This window comes from Mustela erminea, chromosome 6 (genome assembly GCF_009829155.1).
Source record: "Mustela erminea isolate mMusErm1 chromosome 6, mMusErm1.Pri, whole genome shotgun sequence".
Classification (NCBI taxonomy): Eukaryota; Metazoa; Chordata; class Mammalia; order Carnivora; family Mustelidae; genus Mustela; species Mustela erminea.
In genome coordinates, this window is record NC_045619.1 from 91,830,074 (window position 1) to 91,855,630 (window position 25,557).

At 38.6% G+C, this 25,557-nt stretch overlaps 1 pseudogene; it reads left to right on the forward strand.

Annotated features, from left to right (window-relative positions):
- Positions 1 to 1,602: 1,602 nt before the first annotated feature.
- The window catches only part of LOC116592487, a 52,704-nt pseudogene continuing 28,749 nt past the window's right edge, over positions 1,603 to 25,557 (forward strand).

Sequence of the window (25,557 nt, forward strand, 5' to 3'; positions counted from 1 at the left end):
TAAAAAATTTTAACTCTGAAAAACTAAAGGATCATAGGGGTAAAAACAAACAAACAAACATGAATTCTATGTGTTGCTTTTCCCTATCTCTGGAGTTTTGCATTTCTTGTTGGTTGGTGAAATTGGTCTTGCCTGGATGTTCTTGCTTATCTTCTGGGGGAGGGGCCTGTTGCAGTGATTCTCAAATGTCTTTGCCTGAGGCAGAATTGCACTGCCCTTGCCACGGGCCCTGCTAAGCAATCTGTTTTTGGTAGCTTTTGTTTCCTGAACACTTTCTGTACAGCTTTGGAGGACAGGAATGAAAATGGTGGCCTCCCAGTCTCCCACCCCATAAGAGCCAAGAACTCATGGCCCCACTCCTCAGTGCACCCTCCAAGAAAAGTGGTCAATCTCCTTTTGTGGGTTTTGTGATTGAGTTCTAGCTTCAGAGAAGTTCTCCCTGGTCTCCAGGTGTGCTCCGAGATCACCCAGCCAAAGTATTCTATCACCAGTATTTTGATCACCAAGTATTTCTATCTCTGGCACATGGCTGGGTTTGGAGTCTCCGTTGCCAGCAGATACCTGCAATGTGCTCCCATGCCACTCCTCCCAGAGCAGGAAGGAGGAGGTTTCTCGGATCTCTTTAGTTGCAGTTGCCCTACTGTGCTTTGGATCATGGTTTAAGGTAACCCCAAGTTGAGACCACACTCTTCAGCTCTGTCTCTGCAGTTGGCTTCCCTGCTCCAATACCTGGTAGTTCTGCCACACTCAGACATCTAGTCTTTTTATGTCTCTGTGGGTTCTGAGACTACATTGTCCCCATGAAGGCTCCACCCCCTACTTAGCCTCTGGAGCAACATCCCTCAGTGGAGCAGACTTATAAAAATTCTGATTTTGTGTTCCACTGCTCTCTCACTTGCTGGGTGCTGACCCCTCCTACTTGTTCTATCTTTCTGTCTCTTCAGATTCACTTCTCCACATGTCCTACTTTCCTGAAAGTGGTCAATTTCCTGTTCCTAGAATTGCTGTTCTCCCCCTCTTCAACCTCCTGTTGAATTTGTAGATGTTCAGAATGGTTTGATAACTATCCAGCTGAACTCCCGGGACCTCATGATATTTGAGTCTCCTACTCATGCACCATCTTGTTCCTGCCCCATGTTAAGTAGTTTTTAAATGGAGCCAGGAGGCCATTAAGGAGATGGGTCTTATGCAAGTCTTCACTGGTGGAACCATGAACTTTTGAATGGGGCCAAACCGAAAATATTTCAAGGACTCAGCCTGAACAGCTGCCTTCACTGTAGTAAGAGACAGTTTAGTGATAGATTTAGCAGCCAATTATATTCAGTCAAGATTAGTTTTCTGTTGTCAACACTAATAGAAAATTCTTTGTCAACAACTAATACAAGTATTCCCTATTTGCTTAAAACAAAACAAAACAAAACCCCTGGCTTTTGCTCCCTAGTAAGACACTAGTTTCTCCCATGTCTGTGTACCCTGAATTGCAATTCTTTGATTCCAAATAAGTACTCTTGTTTAATTCTTGCTTCCTGACAATTTTAGGTTGACATGACTGGTGTCAGAAGCTAGACTGGAAGCAACCCCACTGCTGCAGGCCATGGTATTCACTCAAGCCTTTGTGCTCATCACTTCCCTGGACAGCTGTCTCCTTCAACTGTGAGTCCTTTCAGGTTCCAACCTCCCTCCTTCTGGTTGAGATTATAGCCTTTATCTGGGGCCAAGTTGGAGATACCAAGGGGGATGATTATGGTGCTAGCTCACAACTGTGCTGTGGTGGTGGTGTGGTGGTGGTGGGTCTTCCTACTGGTGAATACACTTTTCTTTCACAAGGGGAGGAAATGAGCAATTCCTGGTGTCTTAAAATAGCTGTTGGATAATTTAAAATTGCATTGGCCATTCTGGGGAGGCTTTGTTTTAAATGAGTCCACCCTAACAGATACTCTTTAAAGAGAAGATTCCAAACCACTTGAAGACCATGGAATGCATTCTTTGATTGTTATACAGAAGCTTCTAAAGACAAAATAGCTCCCATACAGCATGCAAGTGGTAATAATAATAATAATTTTTAAAGTCTTTGGTTAAAGACTTTGGGAATTTGAGCTGGTAATTTTAACTTGGTCCATCTACCAGAAACACAACTTGGATTCAGCTATTCTTTTGAGTTTCATATCTGAGGCATATGACAATATGAGGAATATTTAAGGAAGAAACACCAAAATCTGTATGATCTCTTTGTCTGTCTATATACACATTAAGGACATAGTATTTTTCAACCTCTGGATGGCATTACCAAAATAAATTTTTAAGAGCTCTATTTAATTGTCTTAACAAAAATCAAGTGCTTATAAATTAAGTATTCCTAAAGTTCTCAGAAATATAACCAAACCAACACAGATGTTTTTTTCAGGTTCATATGATCTAGGATGATCTTTGATATATAAAAGCTAATTCAAGTTTTTTGGTTTAAAAAAACTCAGGAATGTCATCAGCATTAGATATAATGTGGGTAAACAAATTTTTCTACATTTGTTTACAATCAAATAAGCTCATGTTATCTCAATGTTCTAAAATTTGTCAACAAGACAAATAACAAAATGGTGTTTAGCTGTTTAGTGTTTAATCCAAATATAATTGTTATGTTAAACAAGTGATTTAAATTAATATGAATAAGATCAAAGTTTATATTAAGTTAAACTAAATAATAGGTATTTGTTAAATATTTAAATTACTTACAAATCAGAGAATCATTAACTGTTAAACATAAAATTAATTTTGTATTTTAATATTTACAAAAAAATGTATTATGAGGAAGAATATATTTCTGAAAATTTCAGATGTTTTTAAAAGTTTACTAATATACTACAGGATGCTAATTTATTATGGTCCCCAATTGCTGGTTTCCTAGTTTTCACTGAAAAGGAAAGATTACAAATAGTTAAAAAGGTTGGAAGAAGAGCTAACATTACAAAATGAACCAGAGAAAATGTTAAAACAGAGTAATAAGCATAAATTAACTCTGTGTAAACTGTGTGCTTTGATGCTGAGAGAATGCAGACCAAGGCCACAGGTGCCCCTTTAGAAGATAAGGTGCATTGAACCCCACAGAGTTTTCTAACCCTGGGGAAGGATTTGCTGTAACTTCTCATTTTTCAAACTGAGGTCACAGACCATTGATGAGTTATGATTAACATTTACTTAATTGAAAAATACACAATACCTATCAATGTAGATGGATAGATGATATATGTGTCTTTAATTTTACCTATAATTTACAGATATGATTATAGATTTATTTATTAACTTTATATAAATAAAAAAGCATAATTTAATAGAATGGAAAATATAGTATGCATGGTGTATCCTGAAAATATATACATGTCAGGTAATACTTCCTGAAAATATTTCCATGTCAAGGAAATACATGTCCATTTATTGAACTTTTATTTCTGTTACTTATATGGTTTTAATGTGTATGTATGTCCTGGGACATAAATATACACTATTTCTTGCTGTGAAATGATCCAGCATGTTTGAAAGCTACTGGTTTTATACCACAGTTAACTGAGCAACAAAAGGGTCTGTGCAGCTGGCTGAAAAAGTCAGTATAAGAACAATCACTCTTCTGCCCTGTACACACACAGTCATAACTTCTCGAGGCCAAGCTGTAATCACTCTTTGATTGCCTCATAAATAGATTGTCTTTTCAGACTTACAGCCAGGCAACAATCTTTGTTCCAAAGAACTTCCTTCATTTTTTCCCAGTTACTTGCAAGGCTGGGAATTCTGGTCATGGCATCACAGATATTGATAGTTCTGTCATCAGTTCTGAAGTTGGCATCCCATCTTTCAAGTCTTTACTCTCTGAGAACCTTCCTCAACAGTGATACAGGGATCCTGTTGCCTCTGCTTATTGTATCATTTCTAGTCTAGCTGAACAATATCAGGATAAAAGTTAATATTCTTTCATCTGCTAAAAGGACAAAGTTTTCCTGTACTATTGGTCTGCTTCTGATAAGAGATTATGAAAGAAAAGCAAAGATTTTGTGTTTTATTGAAGTAATTTTCTGTGCTTTATTAGGTCTTTGATAGGTTTTCTCACAAGTCTGTAACCTTCTGGTATTTGTCTGTAAAATCTTTTGTTGTCTCTGGTCAAATACACAGTTAAGTATCTTTCCTAATAATCTGTGAGAGTATTTATTCAAATGTTTAAAACCTTTTGATATTTTTGACAAAATTCTGTCTGCATTGGCCATTATCAAGACTTTTGGACATTCAAAATTAGATTTGTTGCTTTTAGTTTCTTCTAATTTTGAATGTCCAGAAGTCAATTGTGCCATTCTGGCAGCCCTAGAAATATCTCCCACCAGTATTGCTTCATGACATTTACAAGCTGATCAGCTGCCCAGTAAGCCATCTGATGAGTCATTTCCATCAGAGGTCACCCAATTATCCCATTCCCCCACTACCGTCCCCTCCAGCAACTTTCAATTTGTTTCCTATAGTTCAAAGTCACTTGTGAGTGATTTTCTGAGTCTGATTACAATAATCTGAGTCTGTTTTCTGAGTCTGACTGTTTTCTGAGTCTGACTTATAATAATCAAACTCATTACTGCTTCATGTATATAGAAAAATAAGATGCTCTAATATTCAGTCACACAATTCCAGTAAATCAGATTATCATGTACTCTGTAAAGATGATTACATTTTGATCATGAGATTTCTTTCTTTGAAACTGAGAAAAAAGTCCAAAGAGACCCACTTATGCTGTGTCCCTGGAAGGTTCTGGATTTTTGTGTGTCTGTGGCATCACTATTTACCTCGCTCTTCTTATTAAATGGAAAGGGCATTCTGGGGTTATTGATTTAGCCTATGTTGCTATCTTTAGACTTGTTCCTCCACTCCTCCTTTAAGGAAATCTGGGAACCTTCTCATATCAATTAAAAGGAGCTTGGGAAGGTTATAATTTTGAATATGTGCCCATTAATAACCCAAACGAAGATAGAAAGGGGCTTGCTTATACTTTTGCCCAAGCCTTTTTTCCCCCTTGGACTGGAATAATAGACTTAGAAAAGGCAATATACACATTATCCATAGTCATCACCAGCACCTTTAAAACTTTAAAAAATTTTGTTTAGTTAGCCACTATATAGTACAACATTAATTTTTGATGAAGTGTTCAGTGGTTCATTAGTTGCATATAACACCCGGTGATTATCACTAATGTATTGTTTTACTGATGTGGAACAGGGTTGGCTCTAAGGACCAAAACCAGTTAAGGCCACAGGATGATGGTACCAAACAGAAGAAAGAACTGAACTAAGCTCATGGTTGGTCTGACAGAACACTCTAAGGAAATCAAGAGATACATTCAACTACTGTAGTAAATCAAATTGATATGTGGGAGAAGTATTTCTGCTGCCCATCTCCTACCCTCCTCCAACCCAGTTTCTAATTTCTCAGCAATGCATACATCATGGTATTGACTGAACATACTCAGTCCTATCTCCATAGGATATTATTCTATGCTCTAAAAAGTTTTTTTCCATCTAAGGTGTCATAAGTATGATACAAGATTTAAAAAAGACTCAGTGAAATGTGACTAATTGGTTTTTGTTTATTCCACTTTCAAAACATATATTTGACATGGGTTTAAGGATCTTTAATGATGATGAAACTTTAGTTTATGTGTCATTCTTCTGAGAGAGTAAGGGTATGTTTATACAATTATGTAAATATATATCTTATTTTTTGGTGAGATTGATGATACAGGTAATATATTTCTGGATAGCTATCAAATTTTAATCCTTTCAAATGTCAGTATATTCTCATACATAAAAGTCTCTCAGAATATTACATTTATGTATCACTCTCATTTCTAATTTTTAACAGATAGGTAAAACAGATTTTTTAGAGCATAATAAAACTCAAATGACATGAAAGTAAATATAATTAAAATGACAGTTTTTCTCACTTACTATGTGACTGTGAATCATACTTTCTGCTGGTGGTTGAAACACATGAAGCTTTAAAACTCCTAAAGTGAAGATGGTAGTTGAGGTGAAGATTTTTATCTGAACTTCTGGCCACTTTTGTTTATGAATCCACTGTCACATTCACAACTCCAAGATGCACCATAGTATCCTTCTTCAACCAGTCACATGGAATTCCTTGTTTGCTATTAAAACCCCCCTCAGATAAAAATAAAAATAATAATAATAATATAGTACAAGGCTGTGGAAAGTCAGTAACCTTCTCCAGTTTCAGCAAAGTTGCAATTTTGAACTCTCAGGGCTGTGAGCACAATTCCTATATCTAACTTGACATTTGCTTTATTTGATAAGTGAATCAACTAAATGAATAAACAAAGCATCCCTGATGACTGAAGAACAGAGTTGTTAATAAATCTTCTGAGAAATAAAATCAAGGTTAAAAAAAAAAGTACACTAACTATGGCTTCTTTGGAGACAGTGTTCTTGGAGACAGGAAGGTGCAGTAGCAGATAATAGGCATAGGACAATAGAAAAATCTGGTTATAAAACAACTTTAGCTCCTTTTGCTGTTATATCACATAAACTGAGAGACAGTACAGGGAGAGTCATAAAGAAACCATATTCTTCATTTACTGATTGGTTACATAAATTGCTTATTGTATTGAAAAATTATACTTGGACAAGGAAAAGGAAAAATATGTAAAACCATATAACCCAAAGTGCTTAATTATAGCATCAAAACTCCAATCTTTCCCCCCAAAATATATCAATATACTTATAGGTATGATTTTAAAATAAACATTAGTAACATAATTGGTATATTTGGACATATACAGCAGTGTTCTTCTAAACATGTTCTAGAATTATATACATATAATTGTATTTGAATCATGTACTGTTATTAACTTTTGTTCAATACCTTGTTCCTTCAGCTCTTGAAAATGAATTACTATAGATCCATGTCCTTAAAAATTTTCAATGCTGCCATGGCCTATTAATTTATGACAAAAGAACCAAGAACATACACTAGGAAAAGAATAGACTGTTCAATAAATGCTACTGGGAAAACTAGACAGCTACATATAAATGAATGCAACCATACATGAAAATCAACTTCAAATGGGCTACAGACTTGAATATAAGACCTAGAACCATAAAACTCCTAGAAGAACACATAGGAGATATTAGTTTTGATATCATTGATATCAGTGTTGGCAGTGGTTTTGGATTTGACACTAAAAGTGAAGGCAACAAAGAAAAATAAACAAGTGGGGCTACATCAAACTAAAGAACTTTTACCCAGCATAGTAAACCATCAACAAAGTGCAAAGGCAACCTACTGAAAGGGAGAAAATATTTGGAAATCAAATATCTGATAAGAGATTAGTATCCGAAAAAATATAAAGAACTCATACAACTCAATAGAAAAAAAGAAAATAAATAAACCAAAACAAATAAAATTTAAAAATGGACAATGGGTGGAGGATCAGAATAGATATTTTCCCAAAGACATACAAATAGCCAGAGGTACACAAAAAGGTGTTCAACATCACTAATCATCATGGAAATGCAAATAAAAAACACAGTGGTATATTACTTGACACCTGTTACAAGACAGTTATCAAAACAATAAGAGAAGAGAGAAGAACCACATGGTCCTCTCAATAGATGCAGAAAAAGCATTTGACAAAATCCAGCATCCATTCCTGATTAAAATGCCTCAAAGTATAGGGATAGAGGGAACTTTCCTGAACTTCATCAAATCTATCTATGAAAGACCCACAGCAAATATCATCCTCAATCAGAAAAAGCTCATAGCCTTCTCGTTGAGATCAGTAACATGACAAGGATGCCCACTCTCACCACTCTTGTTCAACATAGTATTAGAAGTCCTAGCAACAGCAATCAGAAAACAAAGAGAAATAAAAGGTATCCAAACTGGTAATGAAGAAGTCAAACTCTCTCTCTCTTCACAGATGACATGATTCTTTATATGGAAAACCCAAAAGACTTCACCCCCAAACTACTAGAACTCATACAGCAATTCAGCAATGTTGCAGGATACAAAGTCAATGTGCAGAAATCAGTGGCTTTCTTATACACTAACAATGAAAACACAGAAAGTGAAATTAGAGAATCGATTCCAATTACTATAGCACCAAGAACCATAAGATACCTGGGAATCAACCTAACCAAAGAGGTAAATGATCTGTACTCGAGGAACTACAGAACACTCATGAAAGAAATGGAAGAAGACACAAAAAGATGGAAGACCATTCCATGCTCTTGGACGGGAAGAATAAACATTGTTAAAATGTCTATGATACCTAGAGCAATCTATACTTTTAATGCCATTCCAATCAAAATTCCACCGATATTTTTCAAAGAGCTGGAGCAAATAATCCAAAAATTTGTATGGAATCAGAAGAGACCCCTAATCGCTAAGGAAATGTTGAAAAACAAAAATAAAACGGGGGGCATGAGGGTACCTGATTTCAAGCTTTACTACAAAGCTGTGATCACCAAGACAGAATGGTACTGGCATAAGAACAAATACATAGACCAGTGGAACAGAGTAGAGAGACCAGATATGGACCCTTTACTCTATGGTCAAATAATTTGACAAAGCAGGAAAAAATATACAATGAAAAAGTTCTCTTCAATAAATGGTGCTGGTAAAATTGGACAACTATATGTAGAAGAATGAAACTCAACCATTCTCTTACACCATACACAAAGATAAATTTGAAATGGATAAAAGACCTCAATGTGAGACAGGAATCCATCAGAATCCTAGAGAACATAGGCAGTAACCTCTTTGATATCAGCCACAGCAACTTCCTTCAAGACATGTCTCCAAAGGCAAAGAAAACAAAAGTGAAAATGAACTTTTGGGACTTCATCAAGATCAAAAGCTTCTGCACAGCAAAGGAAACAGCCAACCAAACAAAGAGGCAACCCACGGAATGGGAGAAGAAATTTGCAAATGACAGTACAGACAAAAGGCTGATATCCAGGATCTATAAAGAACTTCTCAAACTCAACACACACAGATAACCATGTCAAAAAACGGGCACAAGACATGAGCAGACACTTCTCCAATGAAGGCATACAAATGGCTATCAGACACATGAAAGTGTCATCACTAGCCATCAAGGAGATTCAAATTAAAACCACATTGAGATACCATATTACACCCGTTAGAATGGCCAAAATTAGCAAGATAGGAAAAAACATGTGTTGGAGAGGATGTGGAGAAAGGGGAACCCTCTTACACTGTTGGTGGGAATGCAAGTTGGTGCAGCCTCTTTGGAGAACAGTGTGGAGATTCCTCAAGAAATTAAAAACAGAACTTCCCTATGACTCTGCCATTGCACTCCTCGGTATTTACCCCAAAGATACAGATGTCGTGAAAAGAAGGGCCATCTGTACCCCAATGTTTATAGCAGCAATGGCCACGGTTGCCAAACTTTGGAAAGAACCAAAATGCCCTTCAGTGGACGAATGGATAAGGAAGATGTGGTCCATATACACTATGGAGTATTATGCCTCCATCAGAAAGGACGAATACCCAACTTTTGTTTCAACATGGCCGGGACTGGAAGAGATGATGCTGAGTGAAATAAGTCAAGCCGAGTGAGTCAATTATCATATGGTTTCACTTATTTGTGGAGCATAGCAAATAACATGGAGGAGAAGGGGAGATGGAGAGGAGAGGGGTGTTGAGGGAAATTGGAAGGGGAAGTGAACCATGAGAAACTATGGACTCTCAAAAACAACCTGAGGGTTTTGAAGGGGCAGGTGGTAGGAGGTTGGGTGAGCCTGGTGGTGGGTATTAAGGAGGGCATGTATTGCATGGAGCACTGGGTGTGGTGCATAAACAATGAATTCTGTTACAGTGACAATAAATTAAATTAAAAAATAGCACATTTAAAAAAAAATACAGGAGGGGGGACAAGATGGTGGGGGAGTAGGAGGAGGTGCCTTTTTCAGCCTGTACCCCAAAGTGAGCTGATTACCTACCAAAGAACTCCATTCACCCATGAAATCAGCCTGAGATCAGAATCATACAAGTCTGGATCTCTACAGGGGCAGAAGACGCCAGTCGGCAGGTAAAGTGGAGTGGGAACAGCGGACTGATATCAGAAGATACACAAAAGGGGGAGGGAGCCACCAGAGGCAACCGGTTGGAAAGTAATACCCCAATACGAGCAAGAGTGTCCTGGGTCTGGGGACCAGCATTAACTTGGAGACTGGTTGAAAGCACTCCAAAAAAGCAAAGGATCGCGGGGGGAAATTGTGGGAATCTGGGCAGCTAGGGACAAGGGCTTAAGTCCCCGGTCCCAGGACAGCCTCCCCGGCGCTGAGGCAGAGACAGTGCAGCGGAGAAACCAGGTCTTGGTCCCTAAGCCGCCAGCCTGCCTGAGAATGGGTAGGTTCTAGCTCCTGTGAGGGGATGGGAGCCACGCCGGTCAGCAGAACTCGCGAGCCCTACTACAAAGCCTGAGATACGCGAGCACATCCCTCATGCTCCCCTGAGAGAGTCACAAAGGCCCAGCCAGCACTCTTTGACCCGCGCCATTGTTTCAGAGCCTAAGCCGCGTGCCCCAAACTCTCTCCCCTGACAGAGGTGCGCAAAAACCCAGCCTGCTGCTTTCAGACCTGTGCCCCATTAGTGCTTGAGATGTGCGCGCGTGACCCATAGCCTCCCCTGAAAGAGGTGCACGTAAAATGGGCACTCTTAGACCCAGCAAGACCAGGCACTCCCAGCCTGGGCCAGCAGCAAAATCTCAGTGTGCGATTGCTGCTTGGAACCTCTCTGACAGTCGGCAGCTCCCAGACAGCCGCCACTGCCTGGGCTTTAGATACAAGCAAAAGATCCTGCATCCCCAGGGACTGTGACTTGGAACCTGCTCTGCCAGCTGCCAAGGGGGAACTTATTTAGGCTCTGCAGCCAGACTGAGGCCTCTCTCTGAGAGGGAGATCAGGGTGCGGTTTGTTTTCCTCTAAAACTACAAAAACCATCAAAAGCGGTCAAGGTGAGAGAAAAAAAAAGTGAACAAACATAAAAACCGCCAGAGAAAAAAAAGCCTGAAAAAAAACAGTTTCCTCAGAGCCCACCCCCTTGAGGGGGGGCGGAAGGACTTAACTAAGGAAACATCATTTACTGACAACCCACAAGGCAGGCCCCTCCCCCAGAAAACAAACCTAGAAAGAAAAAAAAAAAAAAGGACTACAAGAGAACAACCACTACTTCATAGGAAAACTTTTATTGTTCACTCGTTCCCACTATTCTGATTCATTTTTTTTCTTTTACACAAAGGTAGTTTTTTTTTAACCTATTTACCATCACAGAGAGCTGTACAGTACATCAAATTCCATAATACCCTTCTAACCTGAACTTTTTGATACATACACCTATGTTTTTCTTTTGCATTTTTATTTTTTGAATTCCTTTTTTTTAATTTTAGTTTAGTTTAATCTAGTTTATTCCTTTTTTATTTTTATCCTCTAATATTCATATAGAGTTAAACTTCAAAGTAATCCCCCTTCCCCAATCAATACTACCCCTATAGGTAAACCAATTTTTAATCCCCTGTATCTTAGGAAAGTTCAGTCCTTTAACAAAGATATCAAGATACATCCAGGCAGAATCAAAACAACCTTCCTTGCACACACTGAGAATTTATAAGAACTCTCCCATCTTCTTCTTTTACCAGTGTTTCTGTGTTTTTGTGTTTGTCCTGATAGCATATAAATCTTACACTTGGGGTTCTTTTTGACGAGGTTCTTCCTTTATTTGCATATATATATTTTTTTCTTTTGTCATATACTTGTATCAGTCTTTTTGTTTGTCTCTTTTTGTTTGTCTACTTCATAAATCTTACCTTGGGGCCCATCTGGGCTGAACCTTCTCTTTCATCTTCCCTTTCTTTCCTGTCTCTCTTTCTCTCTCTTTATTTTTTCTTTTCTTTTTTTTCTTTTGCTTTTCTTTTGTCTCTCCTTTGGGTGGGGAATCCTGATTGCTCAGAAGTGTTCCAGGGTGCACCTTGACTGCACCACGGTTGATACATCCAGCTACATCTGTTCAGTCATCTCCCACCAAAATGACTAGGAGGAGGAATGCCCAACAGAAGAAAAATACCAGAGGATGGACCTTCTGCAACAGAGCTAACGGCTGTCAACATAGACAATATGTCGGAAAGAGAATTCATGCTAACAATTATCCAGGCAATAGCTAGGTTAGAGAAAGCCATGCATGACCAAATGAAATTGATTAGGGCTGAACTGAAAGCTACCAGACAGGATGTTCACAATGTTAGGGCAGAGCTTAAAGCTACCAGGAGGAGGTTCACAATGCTCTCAATGAGTTCCAATCTAATCTAAACTCTCTCAAAGCTAGGGTAACTGAGACAGAAGATAGAATTAGTGATATGGAAGACAAACAGATAGAGAGAAAGGATCAGGAGGAAGCCTGGAACAAACAGCTTAGAAACCACGAAAACAGAATCAGGGAAATAAATGATGCCATGAAGCGTTCCAAAGTCAGAATTATTGGAATCCCTGAAGGGGAGGATCCAGAAAGAAGTCTAGAAGATATAGTGGAACAAGTCCTTCATGAAAATTTTCCCAATCTCGCAAATGGAACCAGCATTCATGTACTAGAGGCTGAACGGTCTCCACCCAAGATTATACACGATACCTGATAGTCAAATTGAGGAATTATAATTGTAGGTATAATCTCTTGAAAGCTGCCAAGGCAAAGAGGCTCCTTACTTACAGAGGGAAGCTTATCAGAATAACGTCAGACCTGTCCACAGAGACCTGGCAAGCCAGAAAAGGCTGGCAAGATATATACAGGACACTAAATGAGAAGAACATGAAGCCAAGAATACTTTATCCAGCAAGACTGACATTCAAAATAGATGGAGAGATAAAGAGTTTCCAATACTGGCAAGGCTTAAAAGAGTATGCAACCACCAAGCCAACACTGCAGGAAATATTAAGGGGGGTTCTGTAAAAGAGGAAAAGTCCTAAGAATAGCATTGAACAGAAATATAGAGACAGTCTACAGAAAGAAAGACTTCAAAGGTAACTCCATGTCAATAAAAACATATCTATCAATAATCACTCTCAATGTGAATGGCCTAAATGTGCCCATAAAACGGCACAGGGTGCAGATTGGATAAAACTACAGGACCCATCCATATGTTGTCTACAAGAGACCCATTTTGAACCTAAAGATACACCCAGACTGAAAGTGAAGGGATGGAGAAGCATCTTTCATGCCAATGGGCCTCAAAAGAAGGCTGGGGTAGCGATTCTCATATCAGATAAATTAGACTTAAACTAAAGACTGTAGTCAGAGATACAGAAGCACACTACATAATCCTTAAAGGGACTATCCACCAGATGATCTAACAATTGTAAATATCTATGCTCCCAATATGGGAGCAGCCAATTACATAAGAAAACTGTTAATCAAGATAAAGAGTCATATTGATATGAATACATTAATCGTAGGAGATATTAACACACCTCTCTCAGAAATAGACAGATCATCGAAGCAGAAAATCAATAAAGAAACAAGAGCATTGAATGACACATTGAACCAGATGGACCTCATAGATATGTACAGAACATTCCACCCTAAAACAACAGAATACTCATCCTTCTCAAGTGCACACAGAACCTTCTCCAGAATAGACCACATACTGGGTCACAAATCAGGACTCAACCGATACCAAAAGACTGAGATTATTCCCTGCATATTCTCAGATCACAATGCTTTGAAACTGGAGCTCAATCACAAGGAAAAGTTCAGAAGGAACTCAAACACCTGGAAGCTAAAGACCACCTTGCTTAAGAATTCTTGGATCAACCAGGAGATCAAAGAAGAACTGAAACAATTCATGGAAACCAATGAAAATGAAGACACTTCAGTCCAAAACCTATGGGATACAGCAAAGGCAGTCCTAAGGGGGAAATACATAGCCATCCAAGCCTCTCTCAAAAAAATTGAAAAATCCAGAATACACCAGCTGTCTCTACACCTTAAAGAACTGCAGAATCAACAACAAATCAAACCAACTCCACACATAAGAAGGGAAATCATCAAGATTAGAGCTGAGATCAATGAGGTAGAAACCAGAGATACGGTAGAACGTATCAATAAAACTAGAAGCTGGTTGTTTGAAAGAATCAATAAGATCGATAAACCACTGCCCACACTAATCCAAAAGAAAATAGAGAAAGCTCAAATTCATAAAATTATGAATGAAAAGGGAGAGATCACAACTAACACCAAGGAAGTAGAAACAATCATTCAGAAGTTATTATCAACAGTTATATGCCAATAAGCTTAGCAACCTGGATGAAATGGATGCATTCCTGGAAAAATATAAACTCCCAAAATTGAACCAGGAAGAAATCGACAACCTGAATAGACCGATATCTAGTAACGAGATTAAGCGGTGATCAAAAACCTCCCAAAAAACAAGAGCCCATGTCCTGACGGATTCCTGGGGGAATCCTACCAAACTTTACAAGAAGAAATAACACCTATTCTCCTAAAGCTGTTTCAAAAAATTGAAGCAGAAGGAAAACTTCCAGACTCTTTCTATGAAGCCAGCATTACCCTGATCCCCAAACCAGGCAAAGGCCCTACCAAAAAGGAGAATTTCAGACCAATATCACTGATGAATATGGATGCTAAGATTCTCAACAAGATCCTAGCAAACAGGATCCAACAGCACATTAAAAAGATTATCCACCATGACCAGGTGAGATTCATCCCTGGGCTACAAGGATGGTTCAACATTCGCAAATCAATCAATGTGACAGAACAAATTAATATGAGAAGAGAGAAGAACCACATGGTCCTCTCAATTGATGCAGAAAAAGCATTTGACAAAATCCAGCATCTGTTCCTGATTAAAACGCTTCAGAGTACAGGGATAGAGGGAACATTCCTGAACTTCATCAAATCTATCTATGAAAGACCCACAGCAAATATCATCCTCAATGGGAAAAAGCTTGCAGCCTTCCCGTTGAAATCAGGAAAAAGACAAGGATGCCCACTTTCACCACTCTTGTTCAACATAGTATTAGAAGTCCTAGCAACAGCAATCAGACAACAAAGAGAACTAAAAGGTATCCAAATTGGCAATGAAGAAGTCAAACTCTCTCTATTCGCAGATGACATGATTCTGTATATGGAAAACCCAAAAGACTCCACACCCATACTACTAGAACTCATACAGCAATTCAGCAACGTGGTAGGATACAAAGTCAATGTGCAGAAATCAGTGGCTTTCTTATACACTAACAATGAAAATACAGAAAGGGAAATTAGAGAATCAATTCCATTTACTATAGCACCAAGAACCATAAGATACCTGGGAATCAACCTAACCAAAGAGGTAAAGGATCTGTACTTGAGGAACTACAGAACACTCATGAAGGAAATTGAAGAAGACACAAAAAGATGGAAGATCATTCCATGCTCTTGGATCAGAAGAATAAACATTGTTAAAATGTCTATACTGCCTAGAGCAATCTATAGTTTTAATGCCATTTCGATCAAAATTCCACTGGTATTCTTCAAAGACCTGGAGCAAATAATCCAAAAATTTGTATGGAATCAGAAGAGACCCCGAATCGCTAAGGAAATGTTGAAAAACAAAACTAAAGCTGGGGGCATCACGTTACCTGATTTCAAGCTTTATTACAAAGCTGTGATCACCAAGACAGCATGGTACTGGCATAAAAACAGACACATAGACCAGTGGAACAGAGTAGAGAGCCCAGATATGGCACCTCAACTCTATGGTCAATTAATCTTCGACAAAACAGGAAAAAATATACAGTGGAAAAAAGACAGTCTCTTCAATAAATGGTGCTGGGAAAACTGGGCAGCGATATGTAGAAGAATGAAATTCGACCATTCTCTTACACCGTACACAAATATAAACTCAAAATGGATAAAAGACCTCAATGTGAGACAGGAATCCATCAGAATCCTAGAGGAAAACATAGACAGTAATCTCTTTGATATCAGCCACAGCAACTTCTTTCAAGATATGTCTCCAAAGGCAAAGGAAACAAAGCGAAAATAAACTTTTGGGACTTCATCAAAATCAAAAGCTTCTGCACAGCAAAGGAAACAGTCAACAAAACAAAGAGGCAACCCACAGAATGGGAGAAGATATTTGCAAATGACAGTACAGACAAAAGGTTGATATCCAGGATCTATAAAGAACTCCTCAAACTCAACACACATGAAACAGGCAAACATATCAAACAATGGCAGAAGATATGAACCAACACTTCTCCAATGAAGATATACAAATGGCTATCAGACACATGAAAACATGTTCATCATCACTAGCCCTCAGGGAGATTCAAATTAAAACCACATTGAGATATCACCTTACACCAGTTAGAATGGCCAAAATTAACAAAACAGGAAACAACGTGTGTTGGAGAGGATGTGGAGAAAGGGGAACCCTCTTCCACTGTTGGTGGGGATGCAAGTTGGTGCAGCCTCTTTGGAGAACAGTGTGGAGATTCCTCAAGAAATTAAAAACAGAACTTCCTTATGATTCTGCCATTGCACTACTGGGTATTTACCGCAAAGATACAGATGTAGTGAAAAGAAGGGCCATCTGTACCCCCAATGTTTATAGCAGCAATGGCCACGGTCGCCAAACTGTGGAAAGAACCAAGATGCCTTTCAATGGACAAATGGATAAGGAAGATGTGGTCCATATACACTATGGAGTATTATGCCTCCATCAGAAAGGATGAATACCCAACTTTTGTAGCAACATGGACGGGACTGGAAGAGATGATGCTGAGTGAAATAAGTCAATCAGAGAGAGTCAATTATCATATGGTTTCACTTATTTGTGGAGCATAACAAATATCATGGAGGACAAGGGGTGTTAGAGAGGAGAAAGGAGTTGGGGTAAATTGGAAAGGGAGGTGAATCATGAGAGACTATGGACTCTGAAAAACAACCTGAGGGGTTTGAAGTAGTGGGGAGGTGGGAGGTTGGGGTACCAGGTGGTGGGTATTATAGAGGGCACGGATTGCATGGAGCACTGGGTGTGGTGAAAAAATTATGAATACTGTTTTTCTGAAAATAAATTAATTTTTAAAAATACAGGAGATAACAACTGTGGTAAAATATAGAGGAAAGGGAATCCTTGTCCACTGTTGAGAATGCAAATTGTTGCTGCCACTGTAGAGATAGTGTGGAGGTTCCTGAAGAATTTAAAAATAGTACTATCATAGGATCCAGCAATCCTGATTCAAGGTATATATCCAAAGGAAATGAAAACAGGGATTGAAGAGATACATGCAGTTGCATTTTTGTTGCAGCATTATCCATAATAGCTGGGATATGGAAACAACCTATAAGGTTATCAATATATGAGTAGATAAAATGTAGTGTGTACAACAGAATATTATTCAACCACAGGGAAAAAGGAAATCCTGCCTTTTGTGACAACATGGATGGTACTTGGGGCCATTATGCTATGTAAGATAAGTTAGACAAAGAAAGATAAATACTGCATGATATCACTTATATGTGCAATCTAAAAACATAAAAGAAATCAGTAACTGTGTAGGAATGTTGTTGCTGGGACTGGGAGATTAGGAAAATAGGGAGAGGTTGGTAAAAGCATAGGAACTATAAAGTGAATAAAGTCTGAAGATCAAATGTATGACATGGTGACTACATTTGATAAGACTGTATTGCATAACTAAAATTTGCTGAGAGTAGAACTTAAATGTTCTCACCAAAAAACCAAATAAGCCCCAAAAGCCTTGAAACCAAAACCAAAAATCCAAACCAAAACATTTGATGATACCTAAACTGTGATGATTTGATATAGGCAGATAGCCCATTGTTCCCATGGAGGGAGCCATTTTCGAAGACACAGTCTTGAGAGAGCAGTGTGTTGTTGAAATCAGCTAGACACTATATGTGATTAAACCCAGCTAAAGCTTCTACATAAATTTTTACATTCATGAGGATGGATATAGAGATTTAATCAACTTGCAGCCACTGATGACAAGCCTCATATATAATAATTTTCTCCTGCTTGTTGAAACTACAGTTTATCAGTCTGGAGTGGCCTGCATCTTTTGGTCCCTCCTTGCCCTTTGTGTAATGGGACCAGTTTCAGATTTCACCTGGAAAGCTTCTGATTGTGAATCAACAACTTTTTTAAATAAAAAAATATATATATAAAAGGGAATTGGTTTCCACAGTGGTACATTTAGATAATTTCAAGGTATATTAAGAAAATCAGATTACTTTATCTATATGGCACTCTAATGACAAATTATGATTCATTTATTCCCAAGTTATGTTTTATTTTTATCTGCACATTGGGTTAGAATTACTTGTATTTATATTTTACTGCTGACTAAGGATATATCCTAAAGTTAAACTTAAAATTCTAAAGACTTTATTTTTCTTTGTAGTTTGGTTACTGATAAAATGCAAATATATGCAAATGGGCTTTCTGTATCCATTACTTAAGATTTTGAGATACAGCATTATTCTAATTTTTGAACTCATATTTTCCTCTCTAAACAACTTTTTCCTGACTCATTTCTTTTCCTCTCTCTCCCTCATGAAATTTGTGTCTAAACTTTATGGTCACTGTCTATTGCTATTGGTAAGAATTTGTTGTTTGGAATGTTAATATATGTTTGGTTTGGCAGTCACAGGATTGTATGAAATCATTATGATTTTTCTTTTACTTTCAATTTGTTTGGCTAAGATTTAAACATTCCAGAAACTTGCTTCCAATTTCATTAAGTCAAAAAAACATCATATTTAAAATATTAATCACATTCCCTAAGCACTATTTACTTTCACTATTATTCAGTCTTGTCATCTGTGAAGTGGAAATAATAGTAGTGTCTTTTTTATATGCCATTTAAAAAAACTAAATTCTACATATCTGAAACTTAGAAAGTGCCTAGCTTGTTATAATTGTATGCTCCCTATTTCAGTGTTCTTGTTCACAGTAATTTTCCTTTTGTTATTCACCTTCCATTATTCTTTACTACATTATAATCATACTTTTGACCCCATTGTTCTTTTTATAAAATTTTCTATTTATTTATTTCAGTGGGGAAGGCAAAGGGAGAGGGGGAGGGAAAGAACCTCAAGCAGACTCCCTCCTGAGTGCAAAGTCTAACATAGGGCTTGATTTCATGACCCTGAGATCATGACCTGCACTGAAACCAAGAGTGAGTTGCTCAAACAACCAAACCATCCACATGCCCCACCCCTGTTGTTCTAATAAAACCATGTTTACCAAAGTTTATTAAAGACCCCCCTTTTGATATAAAATAGTAGAAAACATCTATGCAGAATGGAACCCAATGAAATTATGATATATGGATTGGATGTCATTCAGTGTAATCAGTTCTTTCTCCTATTCCAGTACCACCCTGAAAATGTACATTATTTTGAGGCTAATGTGGTGTTTTTTTTTAATCTAGAATAACCTCTATAAGTAACACAGTTCCATATTTATTCAACACCTAAAAATTTACTGGAAAAATTTTTTTTAAGATTTATTTATTTATTTAAGAGATAAACAAAGATAGAGGGAGAGAGAGGAGGAAGAAAGGGAGAAGGACGAGCAAACACTGTGCTGAGTGAGGAGCTCCATCTCATGATTCTGAGATCATGACCTGAGCCAAAATCAAGTCCTTATTGGTAAAAAATTTAAGTCAAATTTTCCACCTAAAGCTATATTATTCTTATTTGGGATATAGCTAAAACTGCTGGGATATTGAATTTACTTATTTAATTTGCTATATTTTGAGTCTAACATTTTTACTTTTGTTTTTGAATATTTTCTTTTCTGGCTAGTGTAGTAAGTCTTATCATGAAGAAGCACTACTCTGAATATATTCATTATATTCACTCCTGAAAAAAGTAGTAATTGCCTTCTCTTTGCATTACCTGTCAATCAAAGGAATAGTAGTAGGTTCATGAGGAATAACTGTATGTTCATTGATATTGGTTTTGCTTTCTTGATGAATCTCTCAGTGGGATATTAAACCCAGAAGCCAGAGACTTTGAAATTTGAAATTTAGGACATTATGTTTAGATTTTTTCCCTCTCAACTAATACACACTAAATATTATGTTGGCTTTTTTTTTTTAATTTCTTTTCAGCGTAACAGTATTCACGGTTTTTGCACCACACCCAGTGCTCCGTGCAATACATGCCCTCCTTAATACCCACCACCAGGCTCACCCAACCTCCCACCTCCTGCCACTTCAAAACCCTCAGGTTGTTTTTCTGAGTCCATAGTCTCTCATGGTTCACCTCCCCTTCCAATTTCCCTCAACTCCCTTCTCCTCTCCATCTCCCCTTGTCCTCCATGTTATTTGTTATCCTCCACAAATAAGTGAAACCATATGATAATTGACTCTCTCTGCTTGACTTATTTCACTCAGCGTAATCTCTTCCAGTCCCATCCATGTTGCTACAAAAGTAGGGTATTCACCCTTTCTGATGGAGGCATAATACTCCATAGTGTATAATGACCACATCTTCCTTATCCATTCATCTGTTGAAGGGCATCTTGGTTCTTTCCACAGTTTGGTGACAGTAGCCATTGCTGCTATGAACACTGGGGTACATATGGCCCTTTTTTCACTGCATCTTTATCTTTAGGGTAAATACCCAAGCTTTACTACAAAGCTGTGATCACCAAGATAGCATGGTACTGGCATAAAAACAGACACAACAGGAATCCATCAGAATCTAGATAAGAACATAGGCAGTAACCTCTTCGATATCGCCACAGCAACTTCTTTCAAGATATGTCTCCAAAGGCAAAGGAAACAAAAGCGAAAATGAACTTTTGGGACTTCATCAAGATCAAAAGCTTCTGCACAGCAAAGGAAACAGTCAAGAAAACAAAGAGGCAACCCACGGAATGGGAGAAGATCTTTGCAAATGACAGTATAGATAAAAGGTTGATATCCAGGATCTTTAAAGAACAAACTCAACACACACAAAACAGATAATCATATCAAAAAATGGGCAGAAGATATGAACAGACACTTCTCCAATGAAGACATATAAATGGCTAACAGACATATGAAAAAATGTTCATCATCACCAGCCATCAGGGAGATTCAAATTAAAACCACATTGGGGGGGGGGAGTACAAGATGGCGGGGAAGTAGGAGGAGGCACCCTTTCAACCTGTACCCTAAAGTGAGCTGATTACCTTCCAAAGAACTCTGATCACCCACGAAATCAGCCTGAGATCAGAATTATACACGTCTGTGTCTCTACTGGAGCAGAAGACGCCAGTGAGTAGGTAAAACAGAGTGGGAAAGTCGGACTGATATTGGAAGATAAACAAAAGGGGGAGCGAGCCACCAGAGGTGACCCATTGGAAAGTAATATCCCAATACGAGAGTGTCCTGCATCTGGGGACCAGCATTAACTCGGGAGTCTGGTAGAAAGCACTCAAAAAGAGCAAAGGATCACCGGGGGGAAATTGTGGGAATCAGGGTGTTAGGGACAGGGGCTTAAGTCCCCAGACCCAGGACAGTCACCCCTGGCACAGAGCCAGAGAGAGTGCGGCAGAGAAACCAGGTCTTGGTCCCTGAACCACCAGCACACCTGAGCGCGCATGGGACCCAGCTCCCATGAGCCTTTTTGCAGTCCCCACGTGAGTGCCCTGCAATGCCATCAGAGTCCAAGTCGTGCCCTGCGGCCTCCCCTGAGAGAGGTGCGCACAGGTGCCAGCCCAGTTCTCTCGGACCCGGAAAGACCAGGCATGCTCAGCCTGGGCTGGCGGGAAAATCTCAGTGTGCAATTGCTGCTTGGAACTTCTCTGGCAGTCTGGAGCTGCCCAGACAGCCACCGCTGCAATAGTTTTGGGTACAAGTAAAAAATCCTGAGTCCCCAGGGACCGCGACTGGGAACCTGCTCTGCCAGTGGCCAAGGGGGGATTTATTTGGGCTCTGCAGCCAGACTGAGACTTCTCTCTGAGAGGGAGGTCAGGGTGACGTTTGCTTTCCTCTAAACCTACAAAAACCATCAAAAGCGGTCAAGGAGAGAGAGAAAAACAAAAGTGAACAAATATAAAAACCTCCAGAGAACAAAAGCCTGAAAAAAATAGTTTCCTCAGAGCCCACCCCCTTGAGGGGGGCAGAAGTACTTAACTCAGAGAACATCATTGACTGGAAACCCACCTGGCAGGCCCCTCCCCCAGAAAACCAACCAGGAAAGGAAAAAAAAAAAAAAAGACAACAAGAGAACAACCACCACTGCTTCATAGGACAATTTTTATTATTAATTCGTTCTCACTATTCTGGCTCATTTTTTTATATAGATAATTTTTTATTATTATATAGATAATTTTTAATGTATTTACCGTCACAATAAGATGTCCAGTACATCAAATTCCATAATAACCTTCTAACCTGAACTTTTTGATACATACACCTGTGTTTTCATTTTGCATTTCTATTTATTAAATTTCTTTTTTTTTATTTTAGTTTAGTTTAGTCTAGTTTATTCCTTTTGTAAATTTTTATTTTCTAATATTCATATAAAGTTAAATTTCAAGGTAATCCCCTTTCCCCAATCAATGCCACCCCTATAGGTAAACCAATTCCTAATCCCCCTTTGTCTTAGGAAAGTTGAATCCTTTAACAAAGATATCAAGATACATCCAGGAAGAATCAAACAACCTTCCTCACCCACACTGAGAATTTACAACCACTCTCCCATCTTTTTCTTCCACCAGTATTTCCGTGTTTTTGTGTTTGTCCGGGTAGTATATAAATCTTACACTTGGGTTCTTTTTGACGAGGATCTTCCTTTATTTGCATATATATATATGCAAATATATATATAATTTTTTTTCTCTTGTCATATACCTTTATCAGTCTTTTTGTTTGTCTGTTTTTGTTTGTATACTTCATAAATCTTACCTTGGGGCCCATTTGAGCTGAACTTTCTCTTTTATCTCACCTTTCATTCCTGTCTCTCTCTCTCTCTCTTTTTTCTTTTCCTTTTCTTTTTCCACTCATTTGGGTGGGGAACCCTGATTGCTCAGAAGCGTTCCAGGGTGCACCTTGACTGCACCACGGTCGATACATCCAGCTACACCTGTTCAGCCATCTCTCAACAAAATGACTAGGAGGAGGAAAGCCCAACAGAAGAAAAATACAGAGGATGGGCCTTCTGCAACAGAACTAATGGCTATCAACATAGACAATATGTTGGAAAGAGAATTCACGCTAACAATTCTGCAAGCAATAGCTAGGTTGGAGAAAGCTATGGATGACCAAACAGAATTGATTAGGGCCGAACTGAAAATGACCAGAAATCATGTTTCCAATGTTAGGGAAGAGCTGAAAGCTACCAGGGATGAGCTTCACAATGCGCTCAATGAGTTTCAATCTAATCTAAATTCTCTCAAAGCCAGAGTCACTGAGACAGAAGATAGAATTAGTGATCTGGAGGACAAACAGATAGAGAGAAAGGATCAGGAGGAAGCCTGGAACAAATTGCTTAGAAGCCATGAAAACAGAATCAGGGAAATAAATGATGCCATGAAACGTTCCAACATCAGAATATTGGAATCCCTGAAGGGGAGGAAAAAGAAAGAAGTCTAGAAGATATAGTGGAACAAGTTCTTCATGAAAATTTTCCGAATCTCGTGAATGGAACCAGCCTTCATGTACTAGAGGCTGAACGGTTTCCAACCAGATTACAGATTCTCAAAAATCCTCGAGACACCTAATAGTAAGAATGAAGAATTATAATTGTAGGCAGAACCTCTTGAAGGCAGCTAGGACAAAGACGCTCCTTACGTACAGAGGGAAGCCCATCAGAATAATGTCAGACCCATCCACAGAGACCTGGAAAGCCAGAAAGGGCTGGCAAGATATATTCAGGGCACTGAATGAGAAGAACATGCAGCCAAGAATACTTTATCCAGCAAGACTGACATTCAAAACTTCTTTCAAGATATGTCTCCAAAGGCAAAGGAAAGAAAAGTGAAAATAAATTTTTGGGACTTCATCAAAATCAAAAGCTTCTGCACAGCAAAGGAAACAGTCAAAAAAACAAAGAGGCAACCCACAGAATGGGAGAAGATATTTGCAAATGACAGTATAAACAAAAGGTTGATATCCAGGATCTATAAAGAACTCCTCAAACTCAACACACATGAAACAGGCAGACATATCAAACAATGGCAGAAGATATGAACCAACACTTCTCCAATGAAGATATACAAATGGCTATCAGACACATGAAAACATGTTCATCATCACTAGCCCTCAGGGAGATTCAAATTAAAACCACATTGAGATACCATCTTACACCAGTTAGAATGGCCAAAATTAACAAAACAGGAAACAACGTGTGTTGGAGAGGATGTGGAGAAAGGGGAACCCTCTTCCACTGTTGGTGGGAATGCAAGTTGGTGCAGCCTCTTTGGAGAACAGTGTGGAGATTCCTCAAGAAATTAAAAACAGAACTTCCTTATGACTCTGCCATTGCACTACTGGGTATTTACCACAAAGATACAGATGTAGTGAAAAGAAGGGCCATCTATACCCCCATGTTTATAGCAGCAATGGCCACAGTCGCCAAACTGTGGAAAGAACCAAGATGCCCTTCAACGGACGAATGGATAAGGAAGATGTGGTCCATATACATTATGGAGTATTATGCCTCCATCAGAAAGGATGAATTCCCAACTTTTGTAGCAACATGGATGGGACTGGAAGAGATGATGCTGAGTGAAATAAGTCAAGCAGAGTGAGTCAATTATCATATAGTTTCACTTATTTGTGGAGCATAACAAATATCATGGAGGACATGGAGAGTTAGAGAGGAGAAGGGAGTTGGGGTAAATTGGAAAGGGAGGTGAATCATGAGAGACTATGGACTCTGAAAAACAATCTGAGGGATTTGAAGTGGCGGGGGGGTGGGAGATTGGGGTACCAGGTGGTGGGTATTATAGAGGGCACAGATTGCATGGAGCACTGGGTGTGGTGAAAAAATAATGAATACTGTTTTTCTGAAAATAAATAAATCAATTTAAAAAAAAAAAGAACGGCTCAGGTTAACATCCAATCACTGAATTTCAAAGACCATGCCATTTCATGAATTCTCCTAGTCAACATATATACATACATATATATTTTCATCTCATCCCTTCTCTTTTCTTTGCTTTCTTCTTTTCTTTGCTTTCTTCTTTTCTTTTCTTTTGTATCATGTTAGTCGCCATACAATATGTCTTTGGTTTTTGACGTGCATATAACATCCAGTGCTCCATGCAATAGGTGCCCTCCTTAATGCCCACCACAAGACTCACCCATCCCCCCATCCTCCCCTCTAAAACCCCCAGTTTGTTTATCAGAGTTTATCCATATTCTCTCATGGTTCATCTCCCCCTATGATTTTCCCCCCACTTCACTTTTCCCTTCCTTCTCCTAATGTCCTCCATGTTATTCCTTATATTCCACAAGTAAGTGAAACCAAATG